The following is a 13,962-nucleotide window of genomic DNA, read 5'->3' as shown; positions in this document are numbered from 1 at the left end:
TTTTATATTAATCAAAATAATTAACTTTTTGCACACTTTGTTTCTATGGTTTTCAGCAAATCCTAGTTTATTCTATGGCCTCTAATTTTTTTTTAACAATATTAAACAAATCTGTTTGGACCTTTGACGGTTCATCACGCCTCGGGCTTCTCAAAAAGACTGAAGATGTATAATTATTGATTCATGGGAACAAGCAGTAGGCTTTTTTATTGTAGTTCTTGGTCTGGCGTTTTGTCATGCTGATGAATGCATTACTGATACGGAAAGAGGCAAAGCCAAGCTGTTATTTGTTTCCAATGCTGAATTACGTAATGCTCTCATGACTCTGGGGAATCGCCTTGGCCAGAGAGTGTCCGCACACTTTCAGAACATGCAGTTTATGTAAGAAAATCTCAAAAGTTCAATGAAGAACATTCACATTCTCACAAGGGTCTATGAAATATGACCCAGAACAACTATTTTTTGCTTCTCGTTTGAAAACAGTTAAGTAATGTCACATGAAATCCTTATGGATCTTACGGGGATTGTTTTTACTACAATCCTAAAATTTTCTTTAAAAATCTATATTTTTTATATATATGGGTTTTTTTTTTTTTTTTTTTTACATACATTTTAAATGTATTTTTAATGCATTTCTGAATAACACAAATGGTGCAAATCGAGGTACATTCTTTTGGGAATAGTTCACCCAAAAATTTAAATTTGCATAAATTTTGCTCTCGGCACATCCAATATGTAGATGAGCTTGTTTCTTCATCAGAACAGATTTGGAGAAATGTAGCATCACATCACTTGCTCACCAGTGAATCCTCTGCAGTGAAATGACATAAAGTTGAGTATTTTTGGTGAACTGCCTCTTTAACTGAGTGATAGTAATAGGCTTGACAGTCTGAATGTGCGATTTATGTGAAAGTATTGTTATATGATTGAAGATGAAATGCTGAACACACTGAAGAAGGATAACTGATATCAAAGAAGCAAAAAGCCGCTATAATCCTATAATAAACAGATCATCTGCTGTTAAAGCGTGTTTTTCCTTTTCCTCATCCCAGCATAATTTTTCACCAGGCCAGATAATGACACAATATTTTATCCTTCCCTATTATTTACATATTAGAAATAGTAATAGGAAAACAACCCTATTTATTACTTCCCTTCCCTATCTAAGATGTTATATTTTACAGAAAGTCTACGAATGCAGCTTTAGCTTGTGTGTTGGTGTCTCCTCCATCTCTGACTCGGTCAGGTCCAGATGTTGAGCAGAGCTTTGCTGTGACATCAAAAACTTCTCCGCTGGTGCTGATCCTGGACCTGGAACTGATGCGGCAGGAGTCACGCTGATATCTACTCATCCCTTCAGTCACAGTGACCGGAAGATATGTGGACGAGGGTGATCCTCAGCTTTCTGTGTGACTAGCATCTGCCCAGAGCAGAGTAAACATGAGCTCATCACTAGCTACAAAGAGAAGCAATTTGTGATTTAAGGAAATCATCTTCAAAGAGGATGGTTGTTTAAACAGAGATTCACATAGCAAGAGACCAGAATTCGGCCAGTGAACATCTACTAAATGACTTGTAGCAACCAGCCAGAATATCCTGAAAACCTCACTGAAGTTCACTAACAACACTGAAACATCTTAGTAGCTTCTTTGAAAGACCATCTTTTTCTTCAGGAAATGTAAAAAATCGACTTGTCTTTTACTGTGTTTGAAAGAAGTCTTTTTTTGCTCCCCAAGGCTGTATTTATTTGATCAAAAATGAAGTCAAACAGTAATATAGTGAAATATACAATTTTACAATTTAAAATAACTGTTTTCTATTTTAATATATTTTAAGATGTAATGTATTCCTGTGATGGTAAAGCTGAATTTTCAGCATCATTTCTCCAGTCTTCTTCAGAAATCATGCTAATATGCTGATTTGCTGCTCAAGTATAATTTCTTCTTATAACTAATGTTGAAAACATATAATAATAAACCATGATACTTTTAGGATTCTTTGATAAATAGAAAGTTAGAAAGAACAGCATTTGCATATAATAGGAATATTTTGTTACATTATAAATTTCTTTACTGTTATAAATATACAGTCTTTTACAAGTCAGTAAAGGATTTTATCCATCCAATGTGATTTAAACCCACGAACAGAGGACATAGACATTTATTCATTTTAGCACACTTTTAATCCAAAGTGACTTACAAATGAAAAAAATGAAAATGATACACCTTAATGAGGCAATAACACATGAAGTGCTAGCAATACAATCTTTTAAACATTGTCTAAAATATAAGCAAGAACAATGAGTATGTTAACAAATAGTGAAACTATATATATATATATATATATATATATATATATATATATATATACTAATAACTCTTGAGACTTAGGATTAGATGTTTCTGTTATCATTCTATTCACTTAAAATACAGACAAATTACATATAATAAGAGTACAGAGCTGTAAAATGAATGTGGATGGCAGTTCAGATCATTTGGTCTTGCAGGAATTTCTTGAGAAATGTTTTAATTCATATTGAGATCTGACTTTTCGGTTGCAGATGTTGTCATCTTGGCAACTCTGAGCAGAGTTTGAGACATTATTGCCGATTCTCTTGACATTATTTCTTTCTCAGTCTCTTTTCTCAGGGGAGAAGCAGGAGACTTAGTAGTCTCCATAATATCTTTGCTGTAGAAACAATTAAGAATTTTTTTTTTCTATGTGAGCAGTGTATGTCATGTATCTGTGCTGTTGGTCGCTGTTGAGGAGGTGGGAACCGGTTGAGGGAAGGATTTTGGACTGTGGTTTATTGCTATAAGACAGTAGACGCACTTATGTTCCTTCACCTGAATCACAATAACAGGGATTATTTCATGCAAGCGTCTCCACTTGACCACTGGAACAAACCTCCTGCACGGGGAACTGAGGTATTTATCGCTGGACCACAACTCAAATATTATTCCAGCACACAATGTGACCTTTAACTATTCCAGTGAGATCTTGTTTGGAGCGTTTTTAGTCTTTGCAGATGCTCTGTGTTTTCTACAGCTGCTCAACATTTACCCCATGCATGCTCTCTCAGCATGTCCGTCAACAAATCTGTTTACCAGATCAGCCAACGAAGCCCTTCATCAGATTTTTATTTTATTCATTCCAGCGCTGAAGTGTTTGTGCATGTGTGAAGCATATGCTGAAAGTCATAAACTCTTATAAATGTCAGACCTTGTGTCTGCAGTAAAATGTAGGTTTTTTTATCCATCCTGAATAACATCACTGTTATTTCTCTGAGGAGGATGAGGATGAGAATGAGGAGCGCTTTGAACCTGCTGTCTCTGTGTCTGTCTGTGTGCCGCACAGAAAAAAATGGGACCCAGGACACGTCGGAGTGGGACCACCGAGGTAAAAACTCTTGAATTTATACTGGTGTTTTCTAGTTGGCACAGGTGATGGTGAGAAACTGAAAGAAAAATCCAGACTCATCTAAACATTTCACTCTTAAAGAGGTGTTGTGAGGATATACTGTGCAAGTGTTTGTAGAATATCTACAAAATACTTTAGAGGTTAAAAAAAGTATTTTTATGAACAGAGTGCAAAATCGATCTCAAAATGCTCCATGTAATCAGTGAAAGATGCTAAACTTTCAGAAGAAAATGTTGTTTATTCACCGGGAACGCGTCATGACAGGGATTGCGATATCTAATAGCCTTCTGACCCATTACTTCGGACATACAATGGGATATATATATATATATATATATATATATACATACATACATACATACGTATATACAAACAATACGATTGAGAGCAAAATTCAAATAACTCTATTTTTACAGTTTTTTTTTTTTTTTTACAGTATGAATATAGTTTAAAAGTCTGATTTGTGAGGTTTGTTTTCTAGCAATAAGAATTAAAAATAAACACATTAATAAAATGCTATGTTTGTGATTTTTTTTTTTTTTAAAAAGAAAGGAATTAAAATGCCAGAATGGAAACAGTTATATTGTATAGAGCAAAATCTATAAAACACCTAAAATTAAAATGAAAAAATCTAAATGTAAAAATAAAAACTAATGATAATAAAAATAATGATATTAATTCATTGAAAATAATCATAAAATAACACTAGTTGCTAGTTTGTTGTTTTTGAAGCAGTGGACGAGCTTGTATTTCTCATGCTTTAAAGAAAAAAAAATAATGTGTTTTGCCGTGTTATTAATGTTTGATCATTTTTATTATATAAACTTGGCAGTAGGGCTGAAAATTTGACCTTGGCACATGCAGTACCTTTATAACATTAGGAAAAAAAATTAAATATGGGACTCCGATTAGTGCCCTAAATTATTTTGAAAGAGCCTATAATTATTTTGTGTAAACAATGCAAATATGTTAAGAAAAAGGCCTTTGAGAAAATAAAAGTAATCTTGATGAGAAATCACACGTTTTGTATTTTTACTTGCCTAAATGTGCTTCTGGTTGTGTGTTTATTGAACACTCAAAACTGTCACTGACTGAAATGATGTAAAATCTAGTGCTAAAATAAATTAAATTAAGTGAAAAAAAAGAAATAAAATCAAAGGGACATGCATCTAATGACAAAATAATAATAAATAAATAAAAATAGTTCACTTTTCACAGACAAGCCAACCAGCAGGAGCTGTTCAAACCTGACGCAGGTTTCTGGACAACTGGAAATACGCCATCATGTACCAGGTGAAAGACATGCTGGTCAATGATCACGCGTCCATCTTACCAGAATATATCAGGTGGGTTGTGAAGAGCTGTGGTGACTTTTGAAGATGTTTGGTTTCATAAAACAAGGTCTGGTCTGTCCATGGCACGCAGATTGCAGTCCACTCCAGCCTGGACATTTCTTTTTGGACATCTGGACATTTTCTTTGAGCCTTTTTTTTCTTTTTTTTTCGCAGCAACCAGAGAAAATTGGGACCATATGACAAAAAAAAAGAAATGATTATTAATGCAAAATATCCTTTGACTAAATAACAAAACCACTTAATCTGCACAATATGTGCTTTCTCTAAGGTGCTGGACCTTTGATGCCAAGCCTAAAAATCTGCTCAGCAGCTTCAAGCCCCGTTCATCCTGCATGAAAGATTTCTTGTGCATAATTATGACTTCATTTCTAACTAGTACAGCTACAAATCATCATTTATTTTTATTACCTGACCTCTGTGCCAGCAAAATGTGTCACTGGGGTTTAAATCCAGCTTCTGTCATCTAATCCATACACTATATTGCTTGAAATAAAACATGATTACAATGTAGATTCTAGCCCATGGATTGTTGATATTATCGTGAATTTTATTTGAAAATGTATATGGACATATAAAGTTCATTTTTTAACATATTGCTTTTCCTTTTTAATTACCCTTTTAACATGTCTGCAACTTAATTCTAAACTGAGAAGAAGAAAAAAGATGTAGGATTTAACTTGCATTTTTAAATTGACAATGATTTACTACTATTTTTTTTATCAGCAAAATTGTTTAGAAATGGTTGTTGTATCCATCTCGAAACATCAGAGTAATGGGTTTGATAACATTTATTTCATATGAGAGTTGTGATTTTTTAACCATTCTTAATTGTCAATATACATGAATGAAATCTTGAGTTACAGATTTAAATGAGAAAATTAAATATAATACCAGAATGGATCAGGGATATTAAAGTGAAATATGTTTTATTTCAGGTAGTTGTCAAGACACCATACAGTATTCTCCGGAATTTTATTTAGTTTAACTTGATGTACTAGAATAACTAAAACTGAAATTAAATTCAGTAAAACTACAAGGCATTTTAAAATTAATAGAAAAATTGATGGCTTTATTATTTTGCTTTTAATTGCCTTTTTTTAACTTTTCCACAATTCATCTAACTGAAAGAAAATTGGTGTAGGGTTTTCTTTTGAATTTACATTGAATTATTTGGATTTTATTGATGTACCAATTTTCAGTCAGAAATTAATTAGGTAGAATTACACAAATATTTAAATGTCAGTTTGGCAAGTAAAGATAATGAAATAATAACCAGATATTTTTTTTGCAAAAACCTCTCCAGTAATATTGATTACTTATGGCTTGGTGGTTAATCCACATGATTTTGAAGAATTTATTTAAGACAGGATTAGTTAAGTGCCCGACACTTATACTTGGCTTAAAGTTTAAACTTTATGACCAGCCATGTTTTGTTATGTAATATATTTGATGTGTATGCATAGGATCCAGCCCCTGTCAGACGCGGTGGGAGACCTTTATAAGCAGTTTCAACATGCTTAAGGAGAACCTGGCGAAGCCTGACCAACAAGTTTGACAAGGTAGAAAGCTTTGTGGACGAGATCCAAGAATGAGGAAATTTTCCCAGGCCAAAAAAATGTTGATGCCAACAAGACTCCTGTCAGGAGAATCCCACATCAGATTCCAGTGTGGAAAAGCCCCTGCAAAAGTCCCAGGTAAATCAGTGTGGGCTCAGAGGAGAGCCAGAAGAGGTCCTGGTACTTAACAGACTACAGTAAGTCAGCAGAGGCAGCTGATCAGGCCTTACTGGATCTGGAGAAAACTCCCATCATGATGCTTTTCTAATAGTAGCCTGCTTAAACCAGAGATGAGCCTGGGTCAGGTATTTAAATGAATAGTGTTGACCCAAAAATGAATATTTGCTGAAAATCTGCTCAACCTCAGGCCATCCAAGATGTAAAGTTTGTTTCTTCATCAGAAAACAGATTTGGAGAATGTAGCATTACATCATTTGCTCACCAATGGATCCTCTGCAGGTGAATGGGTGCCATCAGAATGAGAGTCCAAACAGCTGATTAAAAACACCACAATAATCCAAAAGCGTAATCCCACCGTGGATTTATTGTGAAGTTTTATCAACTGTTTGCGACTCTCATTCTGACGGCACCCATTCACTGCAGAGGATCCACTGGTGAACAAGTGATGAAATGCTAAAAAATTTCTCCAAATCTGTTCAGATGAATTAACAAATCTACATCTTGGATGGCATGAGGGTTAGTAATGCAGTTTCATTTCAACAATTTTTTTTTTTTAGGTAAACTATTGCTTTAATACAGAGCACATTCTGGGATTTACAATATTTTCATATTACAGAAACAATTACAGATTAACCTACAATCATAAACTGACTGTATGGGACATACTGCTTAAGAAAGGACCAATGGGGTTGTTGTTGTGTATAGTGAAGGAGTTTGACATTTCTGTATGCACAAATGATTTTTAGAAATGTTAACAAAAAAGTGTATATTAGATCATATCATAAATACCGAATTAATCTTTTAAATATGAGAGATATAACAGTGGTAATGGTCATTTTGACTTAAACTGAAAAAACAGTCATTGTCAACAGTTATGTATGGTGTGATGTATTCAATATAATATATAGAATTGTGTTACTTTTTTCCTCTTTTGCTAATTCACAAGAGTTTATAATGTGCAAGTAAATACTGTAAACATCCATTTTAATTTATCTGCAAATATCCACAAGTATGTGTGTATTTTTTAGCATGCTTAGCAAGACACATTACTCAAATGCAATACTTAAATAATAAGCGTTTCCAGTGCATCGCACTGTTACATGCTATATATAAGCTACAGTTAACGTCATTAAAAACAATAATCACAAACTGCTCACAATTACAATTACCATTACAATTACCATAGTTTAAAAAACAGAAAAATAGTGCTGAGCAACTGAAAAAGCTGAACAAAAACTAATGTTTGTGGTGATATCAGATGATATTTCTGCTGGACAGTGTCAGAGGTCTGAACACCATGAATGCATTTATTGCCTTTGTTTTTAATTTTCTGCCTAAATCTAAACATGAATATATCGTTTGAGACTTTCTTGGAAGCAGATGTGCTGGAATGAAATAAACAGATGATCATTCTCCTTCACAAGTGTTTGCTTATATATGTATCATGCTTTAACTAGCAAAACAATATTCTTACAATATTTCGTGCTACATGCCATAAGATAGAAGACAGCTTTTTCATATGTTGACAGTAGGAATTGTTATTTACATGAAAATGCGCGACTTGTGAATCAGGATAATCTTTATTTAATCGTGTTTGTTTGGTTTGTTTGTTTTCAACAAAAAACCATGCAACAGCTGTCTGAAGTCTTGAAACTGATGCAACATTCTTTGTATGATGTTATGGTTTAAAATAAGCTTTGAAGTTTGAAAAGAAAAATAAAGTGTTAATAGCCTGGTCGGATTTGCTCTCCCTCAGTTGCCCATCTTTATGAGAGCACCCTCATCTGGAAAGATGGCGTAAACATTTCACTCATTATTATTCATGCGCACCTCGGGTAGATAAGCATCAATAAAATGTAAATGTGATTTATTCAGCCAAACAGTTTGACATCAAGAAATATTCATAATATAGCAAGATTTTTGTGTCAGATAGTGTAAAAACGAATTAATTTACTGATTTTATATTTTTTTAAAAGAAAGCGGCCATTAAAATTAGCTTGAAGACAATGTTTTAAATTACAAAAAAAGATCAAATATTTGTATGTGATATTTTGGGTTATGCACCCTAAAATAAATAAATACATACATACCATGGCCTATGACATATACGCGCGTGAGTAGACAGATGTTTTAGTTTTTTTTAACGTACAGTTTTATAAAATATGGTTTTCAGGCGACGGACCCTTTATTTTGAAAAGTCTCAAACAGGAAGTTGTCTGTCCTGCGCTCTGTTTAGCTGTAGAAATGTTCCGCTTACAGTGAAGGTGAAGGTTAGTTTGTTGTTTCCTGAATGTTTGTGCGAAACTAAGGTTGTATATTTTTCTCGCATCTCCTTTTAAAAAAGAACGAGTTTAACACGTTCAGCGCATGACTTTGTGACTTTCTGCCTGTGTTATAAATATTTAGTAAAGCTAATGTTTCTTGAGCTCCAGAGATGTGAATGTTTCTTTACCTGACAAAACGTTTCTTTATATTTATGAATTGTGTGGTTTTTGGCACAGAGTCTGATCAGTATGAACCTGTTTAGCCATAATATATGTGGAAAAAGTAAACTACATTAAACATTTGGGTTTACTGAGAAGACGTGTCAATAAAATACATGTCAAAAAAATGACTTCATGCCTATTTTGTTGTTATTAAAGAGATAAATACGCCAGGTGTTACAAAAACTAAAAGTGAATTATGCCCACATTGTCCATATCCCATGAAAATACCTCAAACACAATCTATGCGTCTGTTATAAGTATATCATAACTTTATGAGTTATTAATTGAACTTAAATTCAACAGCATGAAAAAAGCCCAAGTAAATAATTTACCCGAATAACCCTAACGTTAGATCTCCTCCTGTAAAAACATTAAACTGTGTGAACCAGTACTAATTGGTGCTGATAGTGGCACAATATTTGTCTCTGATATAGTTCATGCATTGGTCCTCGTTTTCGAGTGCCACAAGCAACACACACAAACACATATCGAAAAGAACCGAGCAGCCAAATGGTTCAAAGGTCCTCTTAGTTCCTCTAAAAATAAATAAAAATATGTCATTCCTGTAATTAAATACCCCTTAAAGGATAGTTCACCCAAAAAATGAAAAAATTCCGTCATCAATTACTCACCCTAGTGTCGCTCCAAACCTGTCTGTAGTTGCTTTCTTACGTTGAACATAAAATAAGATATTTTTGTAGATTGCTGGTAATCAAAAACAGTTGGTGGTTGTCATTGACTTCCATAGGTTTTTTTTTTTTTTTTTTTTTTTTTTTTTTTGCTACTATGGAAGTCAATGACAACCACCAACTGTAATTTGATTACAAAGCAATCTACAAAAAATATCTTCTTTTATGTTCAACGTAAGAGAGCAACCTATAGAGTGTACTATCCCTTTAAAGTCTGCCAATTTTACCTCATTGCTCAAAAAGAAGGAAACTAAATTAAAGCACATTTCTTTGCCCTGCTACCTTTCAGGTCCAAGGCTGTAGTTTAAACCACTAAAGCCGCTTTTTCAGGAAACGGGTATCAAGCCAGCAGTATTTACAGGTATGTGTATTTGGAATGCATAGGACACTAACATGTTACTCTATATACTATAAATTCGTAGCAGTATGCAAACAAAATACGATTCATTTTGTAGCATTTTGCTTTCGACAACCATCAAAAAACTAAAAAAATCTTACAATTTCCCTAAAAAAAACCACATTTTCCTTGAAGAAGTCTTTATTATCCCTTAATCAGCAGAAAACAGTGTGCATGAAGACATGATTCCTGTCATCATTTGAGCCAGATCACAGCTGTTTGTTAAATCTCTCACATGTATGAATGATTCCGAATACATTTTTTTATGCCTAATCCTGATTTTCCACTTTTTCCACTAATTTGCAGAATGTAAATTGATACATTTTGACTATTTCTTTTTGTCATTCTTCAAATCTTCACTCTTATTCTGTGAAAAAACACTGTACGTGACAAATTTAGGTAATATTAGGTCTTTTTGCAAATCAGAAGTTTCAGGGCTGTGTACATAAAATATGATGTATAAAAATAATATGGTGGTCATGGAGTTTTTATTTCTGTAGCCAGGGAAGACGACATACAAGAAGGGAAGTCCTTTCACAGTTCAAGGAGAGGCGACTGGGCGGCTGGCAGATCCTGCAGCTGGGACTGCGGGCACGGGTTTTGGCGGGTCTATGCCGTCTGGGCAGGAATCCTCATGCCGGGTTTTCGCCGAGTGCCGCTCAGATTACAGGTGAGATCGTGAGGACGTGTGTCTGTCATTATGCTGCCTCAGGAGGAGTGATATATCTAGTCTAGCACTGCGGCTGTGTTCTCAGGTGCCTTATATGCCAGCGAGCAGAGCTCAAGTGAGTACGTCATGACTCTCCTGAAGGGCCGATCTGGAGGCGTCGCTGACCTGGGCTCAGGGGACGGCAGGAGTGATTGAGTGAGTGATCCTCTTACTTTTTCATTTTTTTAAATGCTTTAGTAAGAATTCTATTATGCTCTCCAAGGCTCATTTTGTTTAATCAAAAATACAGTAAATAAAAACAGTAATATTGTGTAATAGATTGCAATTTAAAATAATAGTTGTTTATTGAATATATTTTAAAATATCCTGCAAATTTTCAGCATCATTACTCCAGGTCTCTTTCAGTGTCACATGATCCTCCCCTTCAGAAATCATTCTAATATGTCTGATTTGCTCCTCAAGAAACATTTCTTATTATTATCAATGTTGAAAAACAGTCGTGCCGCTGATATATTTGTGGAAAAGTACAGCATTTATTTGAAATGCAAATCTTGTTAACATTATGATTGTCTTTGCCATGACTTTTTTTTCCAATTTAATGCATCCTTGCTCAATAAAAGCTTTAATTTTATTTTTTATTTTTAAATCGACCTCAAACTTTTGAACAGTAGTGGAACGTGCTCACGTGTTTGTTTTAATCATGTGCAGGTGTTAGAAGCGTGCTCTCGGGGTTTTTCCGCTCAGCAGTTGGTTATGAGCTCAATCCCTGGCTTGTTCGGTCTTGTCGTATTTTCATGCGTGGAGAGCTGGACAACATAGAAGTGTTTCAATATCGGCGAGAAGATCTGTGGGCAAGGTACATCTAAACACTCAAAATTAGGATATTAAACTATATATTATACAATAGAATAAAACAGAAAACAGAATAAATCATATTTGTATATATTATGTGTGTGTGTGTGTGTATAAGGTGGGATATATTTATAACAAAAGAACAAGGATTATGCTCCCAAAATATTTAATTGTAATATTATTATGTAATATTGTCTTACACTATCATAACTTCTCATAAAAATGTTCGTTTTCTCATACAGAAGCAAGATATGATTGGTACACAATATTGTTCCGTATATGTGTGCATGTGTGTTTCCAGGTTGATCTCTCGACATATAAAAATGTCACAGTATTTCTAGCCCATAGTGTGGTGGAGTATCACAGTGATTCCTAAATCATTTCATAAGACTTAGAATCTGAATTCAATCAAAGACACTGAATGGATTTGCAATTCTATTATTAAGCCCTCATACTTACCGTGCATTGTGTCTTTATCAGTTAAGTCATTTTACAAAAGAAGTTACTGGCTGAGCTGCCTGAAGATGCTTTGATTGTGGCGGGACGTTTCCGTTTCCTGATTGGACGGCGTTGTAAAGTAGAGGGTGAAGGTGTGGCAGAGCGTGGGCTATCACGTACAAGAACCACTGAGACAGCGCTACAAGTCACAAGATAGACCATTGACTCGGGAATTTCGAACAGCTGAGAAACATTTTAAACCTGTGCTTTTCCTTCTTATTATGTATTCGTTTTATCATGTTTTATGGAATGTGTTTGATGCACAGAATGTTTTTACAAGATCTTTAAATTATTAATTCATCTTTTTTTATGTGCCCTCACTCTTAAGTGAAACAAAACATAGATGATGTGGGGAAAACAAAGCTGCTGTTCTGTGGGTGTTCCTTTAAATAGGTTTCGAACACGCGGAAATCCACTTCCTTTTATTGATGTGGGACCTAGATTATGTTGTGTGTACACATATTTTCTCTTTTACAGAAAAAAAAAGGAAATAAACATCATTTTAGTGTATGCGAGTCATCTTTATGAAAGTGCTGTTTTGCAAGTGCCATGTTTGTAAATGTGTTTACCAAGTCAAGATCTGCATTCTTACTCAACGTACACGAGCTGATGGGTTTCATAATGTGAAGCCGTTTGAGACAAACCACAATTTACAACCAGAAGCAAGAGAATCGCAAGCTCTTCCCTTTTCATCGTCAGAAATGACAGACAAGTCGCCAGAGTCGACTTCTCACAGTTCCGGGAGGAACAGCTACACATGCAGAAACTCAAAGTCACAAAGATTTTGTTTCGGCTATTTAACATATGCCTGATTTTGAAAGCAGGACAAAACAAAAAACAAATTCCAAATATTCAAAATCACAAATGTTTTGGCAACAAACTGTGCAAGTCTACAAAAGTAGTTGTTAGTATGGCAGCCAACACCCACTCTGTTGATGGGCAAAACCTATTGACTACTGTAAATAATATCTGAGCACCAGTTAAGAAAAAGTGTAAAAATGTACAAATAAATAAACAATAAAAATAGATACAAAAAACATGATAAATACAACAACATTAAAGTTCTAATAGAAACTAAAGATTCCCTTTTTTAAAAAAAAAAAAATATATATTATAATAATTTTGCATAGTATAACAATATGCTACTAATAAATACTCTACTCTAATTCTAAGAAAAGAAAAACGCTTGACCCTTAACACTTGCACTCTATTATTTTTCTATTCTTTGTGAAAAAAGAGCCTAGCATTCTCTATACTTTTTCTATTTTAGATCTTCTTGTTTTAGTCTATTTTCTTTCTAATTTGTTAGATAAAAATGTATTTTTCACTAGCAGTTTCTATTCTTTTTTCTATTATTTTGACTTGTTTTTATTTTTATTTAAAAAAGACGCTTCTAACTCTAACATTCCATGACTCGTTTACTTGATTTTATCTCTACTTGTCTTTGTTTATGGTGTGTGTGTGTGTGTTGTGTGTGTGTAGAATAGACAAGAAGACAAGTAGATAAAATAAGAAACGTCTTATATATATATATATATATATATATATATATATATATATAGATTATATATCTCACACACACACACAACACATTAGTGTGTAATAATGAGGCAATACTGCACACTGTAAGGTTACTCGGACATGTGCCTTGTTGTGGCCGGTTTCATCCGGCCCGAGATTAAGATTTCACTTCCGTTAGTTTATATGGTAGTTAAGGGTAGGTACATTGGGTGGCAAAAGCAAACTAGTAACTAGTTCTGTGTAGAGCACGTAATGTTTTTCCTCAAGTGGGCGCTCGCCGGCTCACCAGTGCCGATGTCCTCCTATTGAGTCGCATTGAAAATCTCAGAACGTCTTAT

At 34.2% G+C, this 13,962-nt stretch overlaps 1 protein-coding gene and 1 long non-coding RNA gene across 2 annotated transcripts in view; one reads left to right on the top strand and one right to left on the bottom strand.

Annotated features, from left to right (window-relative positions):
• Positions 1-13,962, bottom strand: part of LOC109059404 (nuclear factor 1 X-type-like) — a 723,368-nt gene that overhangs the window by 517,408 nt on the left and 191,998 nt on the right.
• Positions 10,690-11,490, top strand: LOC122136256. The gene is made up of 4 exons (XR_006154049.1): positions 10,690-10,753; positions 10,839-10,940; positions 11,092-11,093; positions 11,462-11,490. It is a non-coding gene; the product is annotated as an uncharacterized LOC122136256 (long non-coding RNA).

The sequence above is a fragment of the Cyprinus carpio genome, chromosome A3, assembly GCF_018340385.1.
Source record: "Cyprinus carpio isolate SPL01 chromosome A3, ASM1834038v1, whole genome shotgun sequence".
In the NCBI taxonomy this organism is placed as follows: Eukaryota; Metazoa; Chordata; class Actinopteri; order Cypriniformes; family Cyprinidae; genus Cyprinus; species Cyprinus carpio.
Note: the sequence above shows the minus strand (reverse complement) of the source record. Positions and strands in the feature narration are given on the sequence as shown.